This window comes from Ceratotherium simum, chromosome 7, assembly GCF_057802395.1.
Source record: "Ceratotherium simum simum isolate JZ-2026a chromosome 7, ASM5780239v1, whole genome shotgun sequence".
Taxonomy (NCBI): Eukaryota; Metazoa; Chordata; class Mammalia; order Perissodactyla; family Rhinocerotidae; genus Ceratotherium; species Ceratotherium simum.
In genome coordinates this window covers 28,252,811-28,270,973 of record NC_141906.1, presented here as the reverse complement: position 1 = coordinate 28,270,973, position 18,163 = coordinate 28,252,811, and the positions used below count along the sequence as shown (strand labels likewise).

The 18,163-nt window shown below is 38.1% G+C and overlaps 2 pseudogenes; one reads left to right on the top strand and one right to left on the bottom strand.

Moving 5' to 3' along the window:
- Nucleotides 1-1,622: 1,622 nt before the first annotated feature.
- LOC101400979 (olfactory receptor 52B4-like) lies at nucleotides 1,623-6,120 on the top strand (annotated as a pseudogene).
- An 8,016-nt stretch (nucleotides 6,121-14,136) lies between these two features.
- LOC101400719 (olfactory receptor 52B4-like) lies at nucleotides 14,137-15,104 on the bottom strand (annotated as a pseudogene).
- Between the last annotated feature and the right edge of the window lie 3,059 nt (nucleotides 15,105-18,163).

Below are 18,163 nucleotides of genomic sequence, written 5' to 3'. Positions count from 1 at the left end.
TGTGATAATGGATTAGAGTTGCACACATCAGCATGAACTCATGTTTCACTTAATACAGAAACAGACAATTGCATATGGAAATATTTATAGATACGTGTACATATGTGGGATAGTATACGCACATATATTTCCTCGTTCTTTCAGCTGAGAGGGCCTAGAAGCAATGGCACTTTAGTAGCAAGAAGCAGACCTAGCGCCCAGATTTTGATTTCTAATACCATTCTCCATGAAAAGGAACGGAGTTCTTTGGAGAAATTGCTGATTCTCGGCCTGAGGCAGGAAATACATAAGATGAGCCGGACAACATCTTGTAGTGCCGGAAAGTAGAGACATGCTAAACAAAACAAAACAAAACAAAACAAAACAAAACAAAACAAAACAAAACAAAACAAAACAAAACACAACGACAGGGGTATATCAAAGGGACACCGGAATCAAGTAAAAGCTCTCCTAATGGCCAAAACGGAAACATTTAGGGCAGCAAAAGAAAGCAGGATTGGATTATGTCAAGGTTGAAAATAAATAATCAAGCTCCCATACTGACATAAATAAATAATTGAATAAATACATTAATTGGGAGGAGAATAGACATATCTGAGCAGAATAATTCTATATAATTTATATAGATACTCCACCCATGAGGAAGTGAGCCTAACTCCCCATCTCCTAGGCATGGGCTGCACATAGTGGCTTTCTTCTGAAGCGTATAGTCTGGGAAGGGAGAAAGCGTAACTTTACAGTGAAGAAGACTGACAGACACTGAGCCCTGTGAATCAAGTCAATATCAACAGTGATAAGCCAGGTTATAGTATGTACCCTTGTTACAATGTGATAAAAATGACAATTTACTCTGTGGCCTTCCTTCCCAAAACCCAGAACCTCAGTATAATCATGAAAGAACATCAGACAAATCCTAATTGAATGACATCTTACAAAATACTTGACCACTACTGATCAAAACTGTAAAGGGCATCAAAAACAAGGTAAATCTGAGAAACTGTCACAAGTAAGGTCAGCCTAAAGAAAAATGACCACTAAATAAAACGTGGTTTCCTGAAGGGGATCCTGGAATAGAAAAGGACATCAGGCAAAAACTAACGAAGTCTAAATAAAGTATGAATGTTAGTTAATAATAATGCATCAATATTGGTGAATTAATTGTAACAAATGTATCATACTAACATAAGATATTAATAATAGGGGAAACTGGGTCTACTACAGCAACTGTGTACTATGCAATTTTTCTTTAAATGTAAATATTCCAAAAAGCAAATTTATAAATAATAATTATGTATATTGATTTTCAAGTTGTATGTGTTGATTGACAATGGGATTAATATTTACTAATTTCCATTAAAATGGAAACAGGAATATTTCACATACAATGTTAACATTGGATTTCTTAAAAATAATACATGTGCACACGTAATCTAGGAGTGGAGTTGTGGAAGAGCCAGTGGTGTGGGCATGACTGAAGAACCATAATGACTTAACCCATGTGCACTAAGTCTGAGATCCCTTGTGTATTAGCTCATTCTGCAGTCTTAAGGCAAGTACATAAAATCTCTGCTCCCTGATGCCCATTGCTCAGAGTCCTCCTGTGACTCATCCCATTCTAGCCCATGAGGACTCCATTTGAAGCAGGTGAGTGACTAATTTATTGCTGTGAAATGAAATTTCAGGAGGAAGACCAGGAGTTGTGGGGTTATGGGGCCTAAGGCAGGTGGTTGAACGTATTAGGATCTTTGTCTGGCGTTAGGTGGGTAGAATGGGAGCTATGACAGCAGTGGTGTGCTGAAGCCAGCTCATTTGTGTGTGAGCATCAATTGTACACATTTCATTCAAACTCTGCATATAAGGACATCATGTTGGGAATTTGAAACTGGGTAACACAGGAGTACTTTCACCCAAGGAATTGGCAAACACAACAAAGAAGGACTTTTTTTAAAGAACTGTTTTACCAGCACACCACTGGACCAGAGTCACAAATATGGACTGTCTCAGTAGAATAGAAAGTGCTGTCCCGGAAAGGAGAGTGGAGCAATTTGGGCTTGAGTCCACACTTTAGCTCTCAGTGTGCCAAGGAGCCCTGAGCCCCTCCAGAGAAAGTTCCACTTGGGCAACAGATCCTGATGACTATAAACATTTTAGGCTTTGGAAGGGACTCATCCATGACTCCTCATGACCCTTTATACCTCCCATTCAGTATTTATCATTCTTGAGGAATTACATTGTGTGTCAGTGAGCTGGATTATGGGAGCATAACTTTTTTTAAAAGGCAATTCTCAGACCTCAGCAAGTTCATAATCAATTGGGAAACATTGACAGATATGCTCCTATCGTTGAGATAGGTGCTCTGATGGTTAGACTCCTTGTGACATCAGAGGGAAAGGAGTGACATGGGGAAAGATGTGTCATGCAGGCACATTCTTGACATGGTGGGCAGACTGTGAGAGGGCCCTGAGTTGGGGCAGTTGGCTCCACGGCACAAATCAGAGAGAGATAGGCAGCTTTTCCAGAGACTGAAGGTGCCTGGATAAAGGCAGCAGAGACCTTCAAGAGGCATTTGAGAAGATTTTCAAGGTGATTTTGTGATACACAGGGAGCCACTCTAGTTCATGCAACTTCACCCAGAGACCAGCCCCCAATTGGCAAGCTCCTTAGCCTATATTCCTTCCTATCCAAAGAAAAATTCCACAGTATCCAATGTCCATCAGCATCTGTAAGCAGGTCCTCTTCAGCTCTTTTTAGTTACTTAAGACTTATTTGCTTTATCTTCATCACCTTTTCCTGCTATTACTTTGTCAGCATAGTGCGCACACACTTTTCCATAAGCCCTAATGGTATTTTCATGTTGATTTTGATTTCTTCCACCTCCTCCAGGAGGATGGCTTTCCTCAGAGTGTTGCATATTCTCATAGTGATTGTGCGGCTGTGGACTGACCCGGTGGTGGTTGCTGTCCCCAGAAGGTGCATCCTCACAAGGCTCTACTGGGCTTCATTATTGTGAGTTTATTTTCAGTACAGTTTTAGTCATTTCTTAAGGGTATCATAGCAATAAAAATAGGAATGGATTTTCCTACTCTGGAAATTAAGTTGAGAGGTGAGGAGAATAAAACCAGGAGGGCAAGGGAACTCAGGGGTCTGTGTACCCACTATGTTCTAGGTTCTTGCCAGGCCCCAAATAAATGCAAAGATGCAGACAATAGTTTACCTGTGCTTCTTCATCCCTCGAATCTCTGAACTTTTCACTACTGTGTGCTGCACCAAGCTCACATCCTGCAGATCCATATCTAGTTAAACAATCACCTGAAGAGAGTGCGGAGAGTTTAGGACCTAGAGGTTTTCCCTGAGAGTGAAAATTATTCCTTTTACAAATAATGGTTCTTCCTTCTTTAGGGGAATAATGAGTCTTCTGTCCACTAAACCTCCTGCATTTCCTCTATAATTTGGAACAGTTTAACTTTTTTTCTGTCTTCTCAGGACTGGAGAGTCCTTATAGTTTGGGCCCACTGGCCCTCCATCCATGTTAGCCCCTGGTTCTTTATTCTGTAGGACACTGGACAACAGAGCCATCTTCTCCTGGCTGGGATACAGGATGCACAGTGTTTTATATCCTTACCAAAACTTTACCCTTTTTCTTTCTGGAGACATTACCAAGGAAGCAAACATCAAAAGCTGGTGGACTTTCAATCATAATTATACACCTTTGTAGTATTTTTCCTGCTTTTTATTCTGCGGTAAAGGGGATGGGATATAACTGCTGCGGAGGGGCTGCCTTTCCTCTGCTACTCTCACCCCCAGGACAGGAGGGCATCTGTTTGCTTAGTTTAGAAAGGTCTCTCTTTTTTTTTTTTTTTGTTTAACAGTTTTATTTATTTATTCATTTTTTTGTGAGGAAGATCAGCCCTGAGCTAACATCTGTGCTAATCCTCCTCTTTTTGCTGAGGAAGACAGGCTCTGAGCTAACATCTATTGCCAATCTTCCTCTTTTTTTTTCTTTTCCCCAAAGCCCCAGTAGATAGTTGCATGTCATAGTTGCACATCCTTCTAGTTGCTGTATGTGGGACGCGGCCTCAGCATGGCCCGAGAAGCGGTGCGTAGGTGCGCGGCCGGGATCCGAACCCGGGCCGCCAGTAGCGGAGCACGCGCACTTAACCGCTAAGCCACGGGGCCGGCCCCAGAAAGGTCTCTTTTAAAATGAAATTATGTCTAGTAAATTTAGAACAGATTCAAATTCCAGCTCTGATCTTTGAGCTGTGGCAATATTCTTGAGCCTGAAATTCCCTTCCTTTTCTGAAAAGTTGATGATGACAATCCCCACTGGCGTTTGTTGGCAGAAGAAATGAATGTCATAAGTAACATTTTTACATCAGTGACTAAATTTTGAGAAAGTGCTTTAAAAAGGATACTTTCTTGATCTTATTTCACTGTGACAGTAATTCAGCAACACATCAATTTCTTTTACTAGCTCAAACTTCACTATTTCGTTGAGTTCCGGTTTTGGCTATCTTTTTGCATCCTTTCTATCTTCCATGTAGCTGCCAGATAAATATATTCAAACTGCTTTCCTATATTCATGGCTGACCACTTTTCCTAACATGATGAAGTCCATACTCCTTTATTTATATTCAGAGCCAATCTACTTTTGTTGACGTTATTTTCTCAATTGTTCCTAATTGGCAAAGTCACAACATCATAGAGCTGAAAGCTGCTTTAAACATCTTTTGCATTTGAGTGTCAAACATTTCTCCTTAAACTCCCAAATGACTTCACTCCATTCATTACTAGGAACTCCCTCAACCTGCTGAATCCTACTGTATTTTCAGGTCTAAGTTCAGATATGAAGTCATTCTTAAGACCATTACACATATGAACAGTGAGAATTACTTCTATAGTGTTTCCATTTAAATTTTTTAACTAATATTTCCACTTAATCATTTAATTTTAATTAGTTATATAAATGTCTATATTATTTATGAGCTTAAGACCTCCTTCAGTAAACAAACCATACATTATTCACATTTAGTATCGTAGTTCCTGGCACCCTCAGAATGGATAGAATCATGTAGGTATGAAAAGCCCCTGGTGACAGCAAAGAAAGTATTAGAATAGAATCTGAATTTTCCTCTCTGTCTGTGAATAGGAGGTGAGGTCCCAGGTCATCTGCTCCAGACACGGCTTCCTTAAACCACACAGGTGTTAGCCACACAGTCTTCCGCTTGCTGGGCATCCCTGGCCTTGAGGACCAGCACAGGTGGATTTCCATTCCCTTCTTTATTTCCTATCTCATCGCCCTGCTTGGGAACAGCCTGCTCATCTTCATCATCCTCACAAAGCGCAGCCTCCATGAACCCATGTACTTCTTCCTCTGCATGCTGGCTGGAGCAGATGTTGTGCTCTCCACATGCACAGTGCCTCAGGCCTTGGCCATCTTTTGGTTCCATGCTGGGGAGATCTCCCTGGATTGCTGAATTACTCAGCTCTTCTTCATCCATTCCACTTTCATCTCTGAGTCTGGGATCTTGTTGGTGATGGCGTTTGACCGCTACATTGCTGTATGCTACCCACTGAGATACACCACTATTCTTACACATGCACTGATTGGGAAAATCGGTGTTATAATCTTTCTGAGAAGTTATTGTACAATTTTCCCCATAATATTTCTTCTGAAAAGACTGACTTTCTGCAAAAGTAACATCCTCCCAAACTGCTTGTAAGCACATTGTCTTGGCCCATGTTTCCTGTGATGACATACAAGTAAACATCTGGTACGGGCTTTTTGTCCTAATGTCAACAGTGGTCTTAGATATTGTGCTAATCTTTTTTTCATATGTGTTGATTCTCCATGCTGTCTTACACATTCCATCCCAAGATGCTCGCTACAAAGCTCTCAATACTTGTGGCTCCCATGTCTGTGTCATCATCCTCTTTTATGGGCCTGGTATCTTTACAACTCTTACTCAAAGGTTTGGACACCACATTGCACCCCATATCGATGTCCTGCTGGCCAATGTCTGCATTCTGGCTCCTCCTATGCTAAATCCCATCATTTATGGGATCAAGACCAAACAGATCCAGGACCAGGTGGTTTATGTGTTGTTTACAAAGCAGAAATAACTTTGACGTTGGAAGCTGAAATTCTTTTTTTTTTTTTTTTTTAGCAATTCTATCTATGTGTGAAGTGAGATTTAGCATCTGTATATAACAGCAGGTGACATACTAGTCAAATGATTCCAGATGTTGGTGTTTCTAGTGAAATTGCACCAGTGAGGTATTGGTGCATCATGATTCTTCCAAAGCCTGTAATCTGCCATTAAATATCAGTGTCTTTGGGGCATTAGTTAGCTTTCTCACCCATAAGATTGAGAACTAGATCAGGCTACCTTTCTAAGTCTCGCTTACCTCTATGACCCCGGACTGGAGAATTCAATGAGATGAATCTTTGACAGTGATTTTTCCTGGCAATTTGCAGAACTATTCTTTCCTAGAGTGTTTTATGCTTTGAATACCTTGACTCTCATCAAGTTTAGGACATTTTTCCTGCCATTCTCTTCTATGTCCTTCCTCTGTATCTTCACCTTTTTTTCTTTATTGGATTATTCCCATCTTTTTACATAACTTTTTCTCCAATGTAACAACATACCAAAACAAAAATAAACTTGAAAAATAACTCCTGAACCTACATTCACCTGTAGTTACTACTTCATTTCTCTTCTTCATCAATGAGAAAAGCACCTAGAATGGTTTGTTCACTTGCAGGCTCGAATATCCTCATTTTTCTCTTGATCCCACTCCACTTTGGCTTTCACCTATAGCATCTCACCTAAATTGCACTTGTCAGGGTCATAGTGATCTACACACATCTAATCAACAGTCAAAATCAGACCTCCTCTTATTCAATGTAATAGTAGCATTTTGATACCATTCTCTCTTTCTTGAAAATCTTTCCTTATCTTACTCTCCTTGTATTTCTATGATTTTTCTGGCTTTGTCCCTGTGACTCTTTTGATGGATTTTCCTCATCCTGATTGTGGGTTGCCATGTTGTGGTTGGGGTTTACGGCGAGATTTTGTTTCAGCCTCTCCTACCTGCTTTGATGTGTTTTTTCTTTTCTCACTTGCCCAATGTGTAGGAGTCACTCAGCTGGTTTTTAGGTTGTTTCAGAAGAAGTTGTTCCATATGTAGCTGTAAATTTGGTGTGTCTGTGGGAGGAGATGAGTTCAGAATCTTTCTACATTGCTGTCTCGACTTGGAACCCTACATGTCTTCTTGAGTGAGGTGTATGTTCAGATTTTTTGCCCATTTTTAAATTGGGTTGTTCATTTTCTTATTGTTCAGTTTTAAGAGTTCTTTGTATATTTTGGATAACAGTTCTTTATCATACATGTCTTTGCAAATATTTTCTCCCAATATGTGGCTTGTCTTCTTATTCTCTTGACAGTGTTTTGCAGAGCAGAAGTTTTTAATTTTAATGAAGTCCAGTTTATCAATTATTTCTTTCATGGATCTTTGGTGTTGTATATAAAAAGTCATTGCCAAATCCAAAGTCATCTAGATTTTCTCCAATGTTATCTTCTAGGAGTTTTATAATTTGCATTTTACATTTAAATATATGATCTATTTCAAGGTAATTTTGTAAAGGGTATACAGTCTGTGTCTAGATTCATTTTTTTGTTTTGCATGTGGATATTCTGTTGTTCTAGGACAATCTTTTGAAAAGGCTAGTTTGATCTCCTCTAAGATCAGGAAAAAGACAAGAGTGTCCCTCTCACCACTCTTATTCATCATAGTACTGGAAGTCGTAGCCAGAGAAATTAGGCAAGGCAAAGAAATAAAAGGCATCCAAATCATAAAGGTAGAAGTAAAATTGCCTTTGTTTGCAGATGATATGATCTTATATATAGAAGATATTAAAGGCGCCACCAAAAAACTCTTAGAACTAATCAACAAATTTAGTGAAGTTGTAGGATACAAAATCAACCTACACAAATCAGTTGCATTTCTATAAACTAATAACAGATTATCTGAAAAAGAAGTAAGGAAAACAATCCCATTTACAATGGCTTCAAAAAGAACCAAATACTTAGGAATAAATTTAACCAAGGATGTGAAAGATCTGCACTAGAAACTATAAGACTTTAATGAAGGAAACTGAAGAAGACACAAACAAATGGAAAGCTATCCCATGCTTATGGATCAGAAGAATTAATATTGTTAAAAAGTCCATACTACCCAAAGCCATCTATAGATTCAATGAAATCCCTATCAAAATTCCACTGGCAATTTTCATAGGAATAAAAAAACAATTCTAAAATTTGTATGGAACCACAAAAGATCCCAAATACCCAAAGCAATCCTGAGAAATAAGACAGAAAAAACAAGTGTGACAAGTCAATTCAAAGGGGTGAAACAATAGTCTTTTCAACACATGGTGCTGACAAAACTGAATATCTACATGCAAAAGATAAATCCCTAACTCAAACCATATACAAAAATTATCTCGAAATGGTGCAAATACATAAACACAAGAGCTAAAACTATAAAAATCTTAGAAGAAAACGTAGTTATAAATCTTTGTGATTTTGGATTAGGCAATGGTTTCTTAGGTATGACACCAAAAGCACAAGTAACAAAAACAAAAATAGATAAATTGGACTTCATTAAAATTAAAACTTTTATGCTTGAAAGCTTATTATCAAGAAAGTGAAAAAACAACCCCCTGAACAGGAGAAAATATTTTCAAATTGTGTATCTGTTAAGGGTCTAGTATCCAGAATATATTAAAAACTCTTACAATTCAACAATACAAAGACAAGTAACCCAATTAAAAACTGGACAGAAGATTTGAATAATTGTTTCTCCAAAGAAGATATCCAAATGACCAATAAGCTATCAAAAGATGCTCAATTTTATTAGTCTTTAGGAAAATGCAAATCAAAACCATAATGAGATACCACTTCACACATACTAGGATGAGTATAATAAAAAGATAAACAATAACAAGTGTTGATGAGGATGTGGAGAAAATGGAACCCTCCCACTTTGTTGGTAGGAATGTAAAATTGCACAGTGACTTTGGATTTTAGCATTTCCTCAAAAAGTTAAAGATGGAGTTACCATATGACCCAGCAATTCCTCTCCTAGGTATATACCCAAGAGAACTGAAAACATATGTCACTCAAAAATGTGTATTTGAATGTTGATAGCAGCACTATTCTACATAAAACCCTATATCTAACATCAATCACACAAAGTGCTGAAACACAGAATGCTTTCCCCCTAGGATCTGGAATAATGCAGGGATATCTATACTTGTCACTGACATTTAACATCATGTTAGAGATGTTAGACAGTGCAATAAGGCAAAAAAAAAAAAAGAAAATAAAAGACAAACACACTGGAAATAAAGAAATAAAACAATTCACTTACGATATGATTATGTAGAAATTCCCCCTCCAAAAAACATCTACAAGAATCTATTAAAATTTACAACTGAATTTTTCAAGGTTGCAGGATACAAGGTCAATATACAAATATCAATTGTATTTATATATATAAACAAAGAACAATTGGAAATATACATTTAAAGATTACCACTTACAATTGCACTCAGTTTATGAAAATATGAAATAAACGTGAAAAATAAATATGAAAAAATATGAGATAGAAAAGGTCTTGTGCTTAAAACTACAAAACATGTTTGACATAAATCAAAGAAGACCTACACAAATGTAGAGATAAATCATGTTTATAGATTGGAAGACACAATATTGATAAAATATCAATTCTCACTAATCTAATCTATAGATTCAACACAATCCCAATTAAAAAAACTCAGAATTTTTTTGGGGGGTATGCATTGATAAGCTGATTTTAAAATTTATATGAAAAACCAAACAAATTCTAATAGCTAAAATGATTTTAAAGAAGAACAAAGTTGGAGTACTAACATTATCTTGTTTTAAGAATTTGTAGTATTGAAGAACGAAGGACATATAAATCAATGGAACAGAATAGAGAGATCAGAAACAGACCCACACACATGGTAAATTTATTTAACAAAGGTGTGAAGGCAAATTAATGGAGAAAGAATAGTCTTTTCAACAAATAGTTGAACATGTAGATATCCATATGCGAAATAATGATTTTTAATCCATGCTTCACCTTCCATGAACAAATTAACTCAAAATGGATCATAGATCTTAATATAAAAGCTAAAAGTATGAAACTTCTAAAAGAAGACATAGGAGAAAATTTTTGTGACCTAGAATTAGGCAAATGTGTCTTAGATACAATATCAAAAACATCATGTATAAAAGAAAAGATTAGCGTCATCAAAATTAAGAGTTTATCCTCTTTGAAAGACACTGTTAAGAAAACGGAAATACAAGTCATAAAGTGAGACAAAATATGTGCAAATCATATATAAGATAAAAGGCATGTATCCAGAATAAAAGAATTGCAAGTTCAATAAAAGAAAACAATGTACTAAAAATGGCCAAAAGATTTGAACACACATTTCACCAAAGAAGATGTACACATGGCAAATGAGTATTTGAATAAATGCTCAACGCTACTAATCATTAGGGAAATGTAAATCAAACTATAATGATGTACCACTAACCACCTATTAGAATGCTAAAATTAAAAAAAAATGATATTACCAAGTACTGATGAGGATGTGGAGCAACTGTTGCTCATACATTGATGGTGGAAATGCATAATAGTACAGACACTTTTAAGAGTTGGGCAATTTTTTATAAAGTTAAACATATATTTATCCTATGACTGGCAATCTCACTCTTACGTATTTAGCCAAATGAAATGTAAATATATGTTTTTATTTCATATCAGACATGTATGATAATTTTAATAACTTTATTTGTAATGGCCAAAATCTGAAAACAATCCAAAGGTGCTTCAATTGGAGAATGGATAAATTGACTCTGTTATATCCATACAATGGAATACTGCTAGCAATGAAAAAGAATGAGCTACTGATATGTGTGCGACATGGATGAATCTCACGTGCATTAAGCTAATTGAAATAATTCAGACTCAAAAGGCTACATACTGTATGATTTCATTTGCGTGACATTTTAGAAAAGGCAAAAAAACACAAGCACAGAAAACAGATAAATGGCTACCAGGGCTGGTGGGAGCAGTTGACTAGAAAGGGGCACTGGAGTGTTTTTTCTTTTGTGGGGTGGTGGGGGCGGGGGGTGATAAGACTGTTTTATATCTTTATTATGTTAGTGGTTACATGTTTATTGAAACTCACAGAAATTTAAACTAAAAAGTGAATTTCACTGTATTAAATTGTATCTTTAAAACACAGAAAAATATAATTTAATTGAAAATCCACTTTTTGCACATATAAAACACATACGCAACCTAGCCAGAATCTACTAACAAATATATGCAGTAAAATTTTTCAAGAATTTTTCCTATAATATACCACAAGGGCACAAAATATAGCAAATATTTATTAATGCTTATGTTCATAACAATTTTCTTATACTGTCAATTACTTGGATGCAAATATTTAACAAGAATCCACTAGTTTACTAAAATACAGTACAACACTTAACAGTATATTATGCACTTAGTAAACTTAATATTTATGTAACTTTCTTGGTGCCAAAGGAAAATACTTGTTATATAACATTAAGTAAAAAAAAAAAAAAAAAAAAAAAAAAAAAAGAAAAGTATAAAATACTTGCACAGTTCATAATATGTGAAAAAATACTTAAATGACAAAATATATTGTAATTATGAACTATTTTGTTAATGGGTATGATTTTGTTGTTAGTGCTGTCGAGTTGATTTCAAATCCTAGTGAGCCTGTGTACAGCAGAGTGGAACCCTGCCTGGTGTTTTCGCGCCATCCTCTCATCTTGCAGTGCTGTATCAGACAATGCTCCATTGCTATTCAGAGGGTTTTCATGGCCAATTGTTCTGAAAGTGGGTGGCAAGGTCCTTCTTCCTAGTCTGTCTAGTCTGGAAGTTGCACTGAAACCTGCCTACCATGGGGTTACCCTGCTGGTATTTGAAATACAGGTGGCATAGCTTTCAGCATCACAGCAACATGCAGCCACCACAGTATGACAACTGATAGAAGGGTGGGGTGTGGTTCCCTGACCTGGACACGAATCCAGGTCATGGCGGTGAGAGCCCTGAATCTTAACCACTAGACCGCCAGGGCTGGCTAATGGGTATGATTAGTGGTCATTAAAATGCTTCTTTGTTATTTTGTATTTTTAAATCTACAGATAATTTTGAAATATTGACTATAATTATTCAAGTGCTAAATTAAGTAGAAACAAGATTTTACATTAAAATAATGTAATTCTTCTTTGATTTTGAAGAACTTCTTTTTTTTTTGTGAGGAAGATCAGGCCTGAGCTAACAGCCATGCCAATCCTCCTCTTTTTGCTGAGGAAGACAGGCTCTGAGCTAACATCTATTGCCAATCCTCCTTTTTTTTTTTTTCCCTTTTTCTCCCCAAAGCCCCAGTAGATAGCTATACATCACAGTTGCACATCCTTCTAGTTGCTGTATGTTGGATGCCGCCTCAGCATGGCCGGACAAGCAGTGCATCGGTGTGCGCCCGGGATCCGAACCTGGGCAGCTAGTAGCAGAGTGCGTGCACTTAACCGCTAAGCCACGGGGCTGGCCCCTTGAAGCACTTCAGAGGAACACAAAGGAAACAAAGGAGAAGACTTGTAATTTGACAACATAATATTTAAGGACTCATGTACAACTAAGGTTAATAGGCAAAATGAGGAAATGTTTTAATAAACATTACTTTCTTGGAGAACTGAAAAATTTTAAATATACTGCATCTTAATAATAATGAAATGGTTAGGTAAATTGTGCTTCTTTATAAAATGGTATATTTTACAGCCAACTAAAATTATGTTAAAAAATGTGACAAATACTTATATTTGGCTTGGCTAAATTATGCATGGCACATCCTTATATGAATACAGTGGAGAGAGGAGAAAAATGCCGGCAAACGTGTATATTTTTGGCATGGGAATATGTTCACATTACTTTGTAAATGAGAAAGGTGCATTCTAGAAGAGTAGGAGGAAGATAGTTCAATTTAAAAAACTTATTTACCTGCACACACATACATAGTAGAAAATATATACCACTCTTCCATAAAATATCAGCAGTGAAAAATATCTTTATGTTGGCAAAAAGGATAATTTTTTACAGATTTTATTTCTAATATACTATCTAATATACAAGAATGAGAGAATGCTTGACTGTACCTAATCTTGCTGATGTGTCCTGTAAGATGTAGACTGAGTATCGACCCATGAATTCAGCAGGGTGGAGGTCACTGTGACAAACAGTGCAATGGCATAGGAAAAATGTCTGACTGGCGTGATGTCAAGAAAAATAGGGAGAAAGAATCTCCCTTTTTGAATCTCGAATGTATAGGCAACTTTTTCAAGGTGTTTTAATGTGATGGAGAGAGAAATAAGAAGGAGAAAGAGAAGGAGAAGATGATGTGGAGGAGCAGGGGGAGGAAGAGGAAGAAGAGAAAGAAGAAGGAGAGGAAAGAGAGAGAGAGGCAGAGGAAAGGCTGTAGGGGAATGTGGGTGCCAGAGGTTTTCCCTCCTTCCCTCCCTCCCTTCCTCCCTGTAGATATAACAAATAACAGAATGCATACAGATAGAAGTGAGCCTGTGAAGAATAAAAAATTGTGATGGAGAGGACAGAGGGAAGAAGATGTAGAGCAGTGTCCCAAGGTAGATTAGAGGAATGGGAACTACTTCACCAGGTCAAGGCATGAAACAAAGCAGGAAAGAACAGTCCAGCAATTATCCATAATTCATCTCTTTCCAAATACCTATCTAGGGTTACAGACTAGGAGGGGTTTATTTCTCAGACCCTGAATGAGAAAGCTTGCCAGGCCACAAAGAAATAGATATCTTATTATTGATCAGAGACTTTGAAAAGCATGTCCCCAAGCTTCTCTGTGGATTTGCTCCAGAAACATATACTCATTGAGATATTTTTCTAGTCTCAGTGATCCCTCACCTACTAGGGCTGCTAAAGCCCACCTTGTGTACAGCTAGGAATGTTGAGAAAACAATAGTTTAGTTTCCATTCTCAAAGTCATATCTCTTTTGAAAATAAGATATGAGTCATCTGGTCCCAGATCTGTTTGGTCTTGATCCCATAAATGATGAGATTCAGCATAGGAGGAGCCAGAATGCAGACAGTGGCCAGCAGGACATGGATTTGGGGTGAGATGTGGTGTCCAAACCGCTGAGTGAGGACTGAGAAGATCCCAGGCCCATAAAAGAGGATGATGACACAGACATGTGAGCCACACGTGTTGAGAGATATGTGACGAGCATCTTGGGAAGGCGTGTGGAAGACAGCACGGAGAATAAGCATATATGAAACAAAAATAAGCATAACATCTAAAGTCACTGTTGACGTTAGGACAAAAAACCCATACCAGATGTTTACTTGTATGTCATCACAGGAAAACTGGGCCAAGACAATGTGCTCACAAGCAGTGTGTGGAAGAAAGACCTCTGCAAAAAGTCAGTCTTTTCAGAAGAAATATTATGGGGAAAATTGTACCATAACTTCTCAGAATGATAGTCACTCCAATTTTCCCAATCAGTGCACGTGTAAGAATAGTGGTGTATCTCAGTGGGTAGCATATGGCAACGTAGTGGTCAAACGCCATCACCAACAAGATCCCAGACTCAGAGATGAAAGTGGAATGGATGAAGAAGAGCTGAGTAATACAGCGATCCAGGGAGATTGCCCCAGCATGAAACAAGAAGATGGCAAAGGCTTGAGGCACTGTGCATGTAGAGAGGACAAAATCTGCTCCAGCTAGCGTGCAGAGGAAGAGGTACATGGGTTCATGTGAGGATAACGAAGATGAGTAGGCTATTCCCAAGGAGGGCAATGACATAGGAAATGAAGAAGGGGATGGAAATCCACAAGCGCTGGTCCTTAAGGCCTGGGATGCCCAGCAAGTGGAAGACTGTGTGGCTAACACTAGTGTGGTTTAAGGTAGTCATGCCTGGAGCATATGACCTGGGACCTCACTTCCTGTTTAGAGACAGTTGAAGTTTAGATTGTACTCAAAGCTTACGGCATCTACCTCATTCTTTTCCATAGTCAGTGTGCCAGGAACAATACAGGGTGAGAAAATAAATAAGATATTGTCTGTTTTTTTCAATGTGGTAATAATCTTACATAGAAGATAGACGTTTACATAGCTAACTAAAGTAACATGTTAAGTAAACATATTAGTGGTACAGAAAACCTACTACAGGAACCCAATGGAATAGGTAATTCAGTGTATTTGGCTGTAGGAGTCATTGGATGGAGGTTAATTAGGTGGAGAATGGGATGAAGTCATTTGAGAGCAAAAGATGGATAGCTGTCACATAGTTAATGCATTTAAAATAGTTTGCAGCTGTGTGTGGTTGTGTGATTGCATATATTGTGCAATGGTAAAAAGAAACAAAAATATTTTGGCTCTTGAATGGTATCCTGGGAGGAGATAGTCAACCACCACGAGTTTTTAAATTGGAAAGCCTTAGATATATTTTTCTGGAAGTGGTTGGACAATGGATTGGAGGGGAGAAATAATTTAAAAGGAAAGTTGAATGTTTTTCTTATTAGTATAAAATGATGTATTGACATAATAGTTGTGCAGGGAAATAGGATTAACAAAATGACTTTTTAAAGTACCTACTTTATGTCAGCCACAGGTGTAAAAGATTACTTATAGTAACTCATTAATTACTTATAACAATCCAGGGAAAATAGATATTACCATCTTCAATTTTTTAGAATAGGAAGTTGAAGCTTGTGGAACTTGGCACAACTGTTAAGATATAGATCTCGAATTTGAAGCTTCTCTAACTGTGGAATACATCATTTTCTGGTCTATGAAAATGGGTCAAAGGGCAAGAGATTGTATTGAACTGAGGGAAATTGCGAAGTCCTGAGGCAAGGGGTAAGAGATAGCGGGGAGAGTCCCTGAGAAGATAGCCATGCCCTATCCCTTGTATCTCTGTATGTAGAGTATATTTAACATCACAAGGGTTTTGAAATAATTTATAATTGAAATTCCAGCAGTTTTGATACTTTGTTTCCTTTTCTATGACCCTTTAGCTACCAGTAGTAAAATTCTGGCAAAGCCATAAAAGAATTGTGCACCCAGGGAGGCTGAAGGCTAAGAAATTGAGAAAAGGCTCTGCTTTCCAAAGTGCTACAGAAAGAGAGGGGCTCAGGTGCTAACAAAGAAAAAGGGCAAGTGGACCCAACTCAAATAACTGGTGGAGAAAAATAAGTCAAACTGACTCATATTTAGATGATCCAGAAGAAACTCAGGTGATTAAGCAGCCAGAGGGCTCGTTATTACCATGGAGACACAAGTAGCATTATATATGAAATAAATGCTTTTTCACTCTCAAGGCCACACTCTAGGTCAGTGGTTTTCAAATGGAGGTGACTTTGTCCTCCAAGGGACATTTAACAATGCCTGAAGACAGTTTGGTTGTCACACTGGGGAGTGCTTGCTACTGGCATCCAGTGGGTAGAGGCAAGGGATGCTGCTAAACATTCTACAATGCACAGAATGATCCCCACAACAGCACGTCTGGCCCAAAATGTCAATAGCATCAAGGTTGGGAAATTCTACTCTAGATCTTACTCTCTCTCATACCCTCTTTGGCTTAGAGTTAAACTTGATATTCCCATTCCCATTCTCAGGAGATGAGCTTGGTGCAGAACTCGGGTAGTGAGAAATTCAGAGGTCATGAGACGTTTGGGGATCCAAGAAATGAAGAAGCACAGATAAATAACTGCCAGCCTCTCTGCATTTATTTAGTCAGTGCCCAACTCCGGGCCTAGTGCATAGCAAGCAACCTATCTTGAGTTTCTTCCCCTACAGGTTCAATTTTGCTTTTTTCTCATCTTCGGTATCTGGAGGAGGAAATCCATCCACTCTGATCCATCCCCAAGCAGAAACTGTATTGACAATAAAATCACGTGAGAGGAGAGCCAGGAGAGGCTGGTGCTCGGATGTAGGTTTTTGGATGGGGACTATTTGCTGAAGAGTGAGGATCAGTCCTACTGTGGACATCAATTACCACAAGATCAGTCGATGACCACACAAACACTGTGAAAATATATGCTCCCCTGAGGGAAGTCAGCCTCCTGGACGAGGTGAAAGAAATTAAAACAGAAATGAAAATGGCACAGGGAACTGAAGGCCAACTATATGCACCACATCCCTGAAAAGAAATAGCAGGAAAAGGAGATGAAGATAAAGCAAAATAATTCTTAAGTAACTAGAAAGAGGATCTGGAAGAGAACTAGCTTCCAGATGTTGATGAATGTCGAATGCGTTATGGATCACAAAGAAGAATTTTCTTTTGGGAAGCACATAGGAGAGGCCAGAGAGCTCAGAGATTGGGGGTTGGTCTGTGGGAGAAGTTGCCTGAACTAGCATGACTGCTTGTCTAACTTAGAGTCATCTGAAAAAAACTCCTCAAATGCCTCATGAAGGTCTCCTCATGAAGGATGATGAGATTCAGGTATCTTCAGCATCCTAGAGAAGTCACCTCCATCCCTCTGCTTTGTGCTGCTAAGAGAACTGGTTCTATTCAGAGCACACTCACCATCTTCCAATATTTACCATGTCAGGAACGTGCTGGAGAGACCCAACTCCCCAAAAGTCACCCCCCTATTCTGATTTCACAAAGAATGTAATCATTAAAATTCCTATTTCATTTGTTGTGACCTCCTTGAGTTCTGGAACTTGTTTTTCATCTGTGCATTTCCAGAATCTAGCACACAAAAATGTTAGACAAGAGTAAAGAAGTAAGATATTCATGGTAGTCAGGACCTGGGGCCTAAGCAGTACCTTTTTGAGAGGAGCTCAGGGGTCCTTGGCACACTAGTCTAAAAAGGCTTTCAGAACCTCTCATTCTCCCCTCCCAAACAGCAGTTTCCATTCTACTAGGATCACCCATATTCGTGATTCTGGTCTCCTTCACTCTGCTTACTTAACGCCAGACAAAGGTCCCGATATTCTCAAACACCTACCTTAGCCCCTATAACCCCTAGTCTCGAAGGGGTATTCTCATTCTTTTTCCTCCCA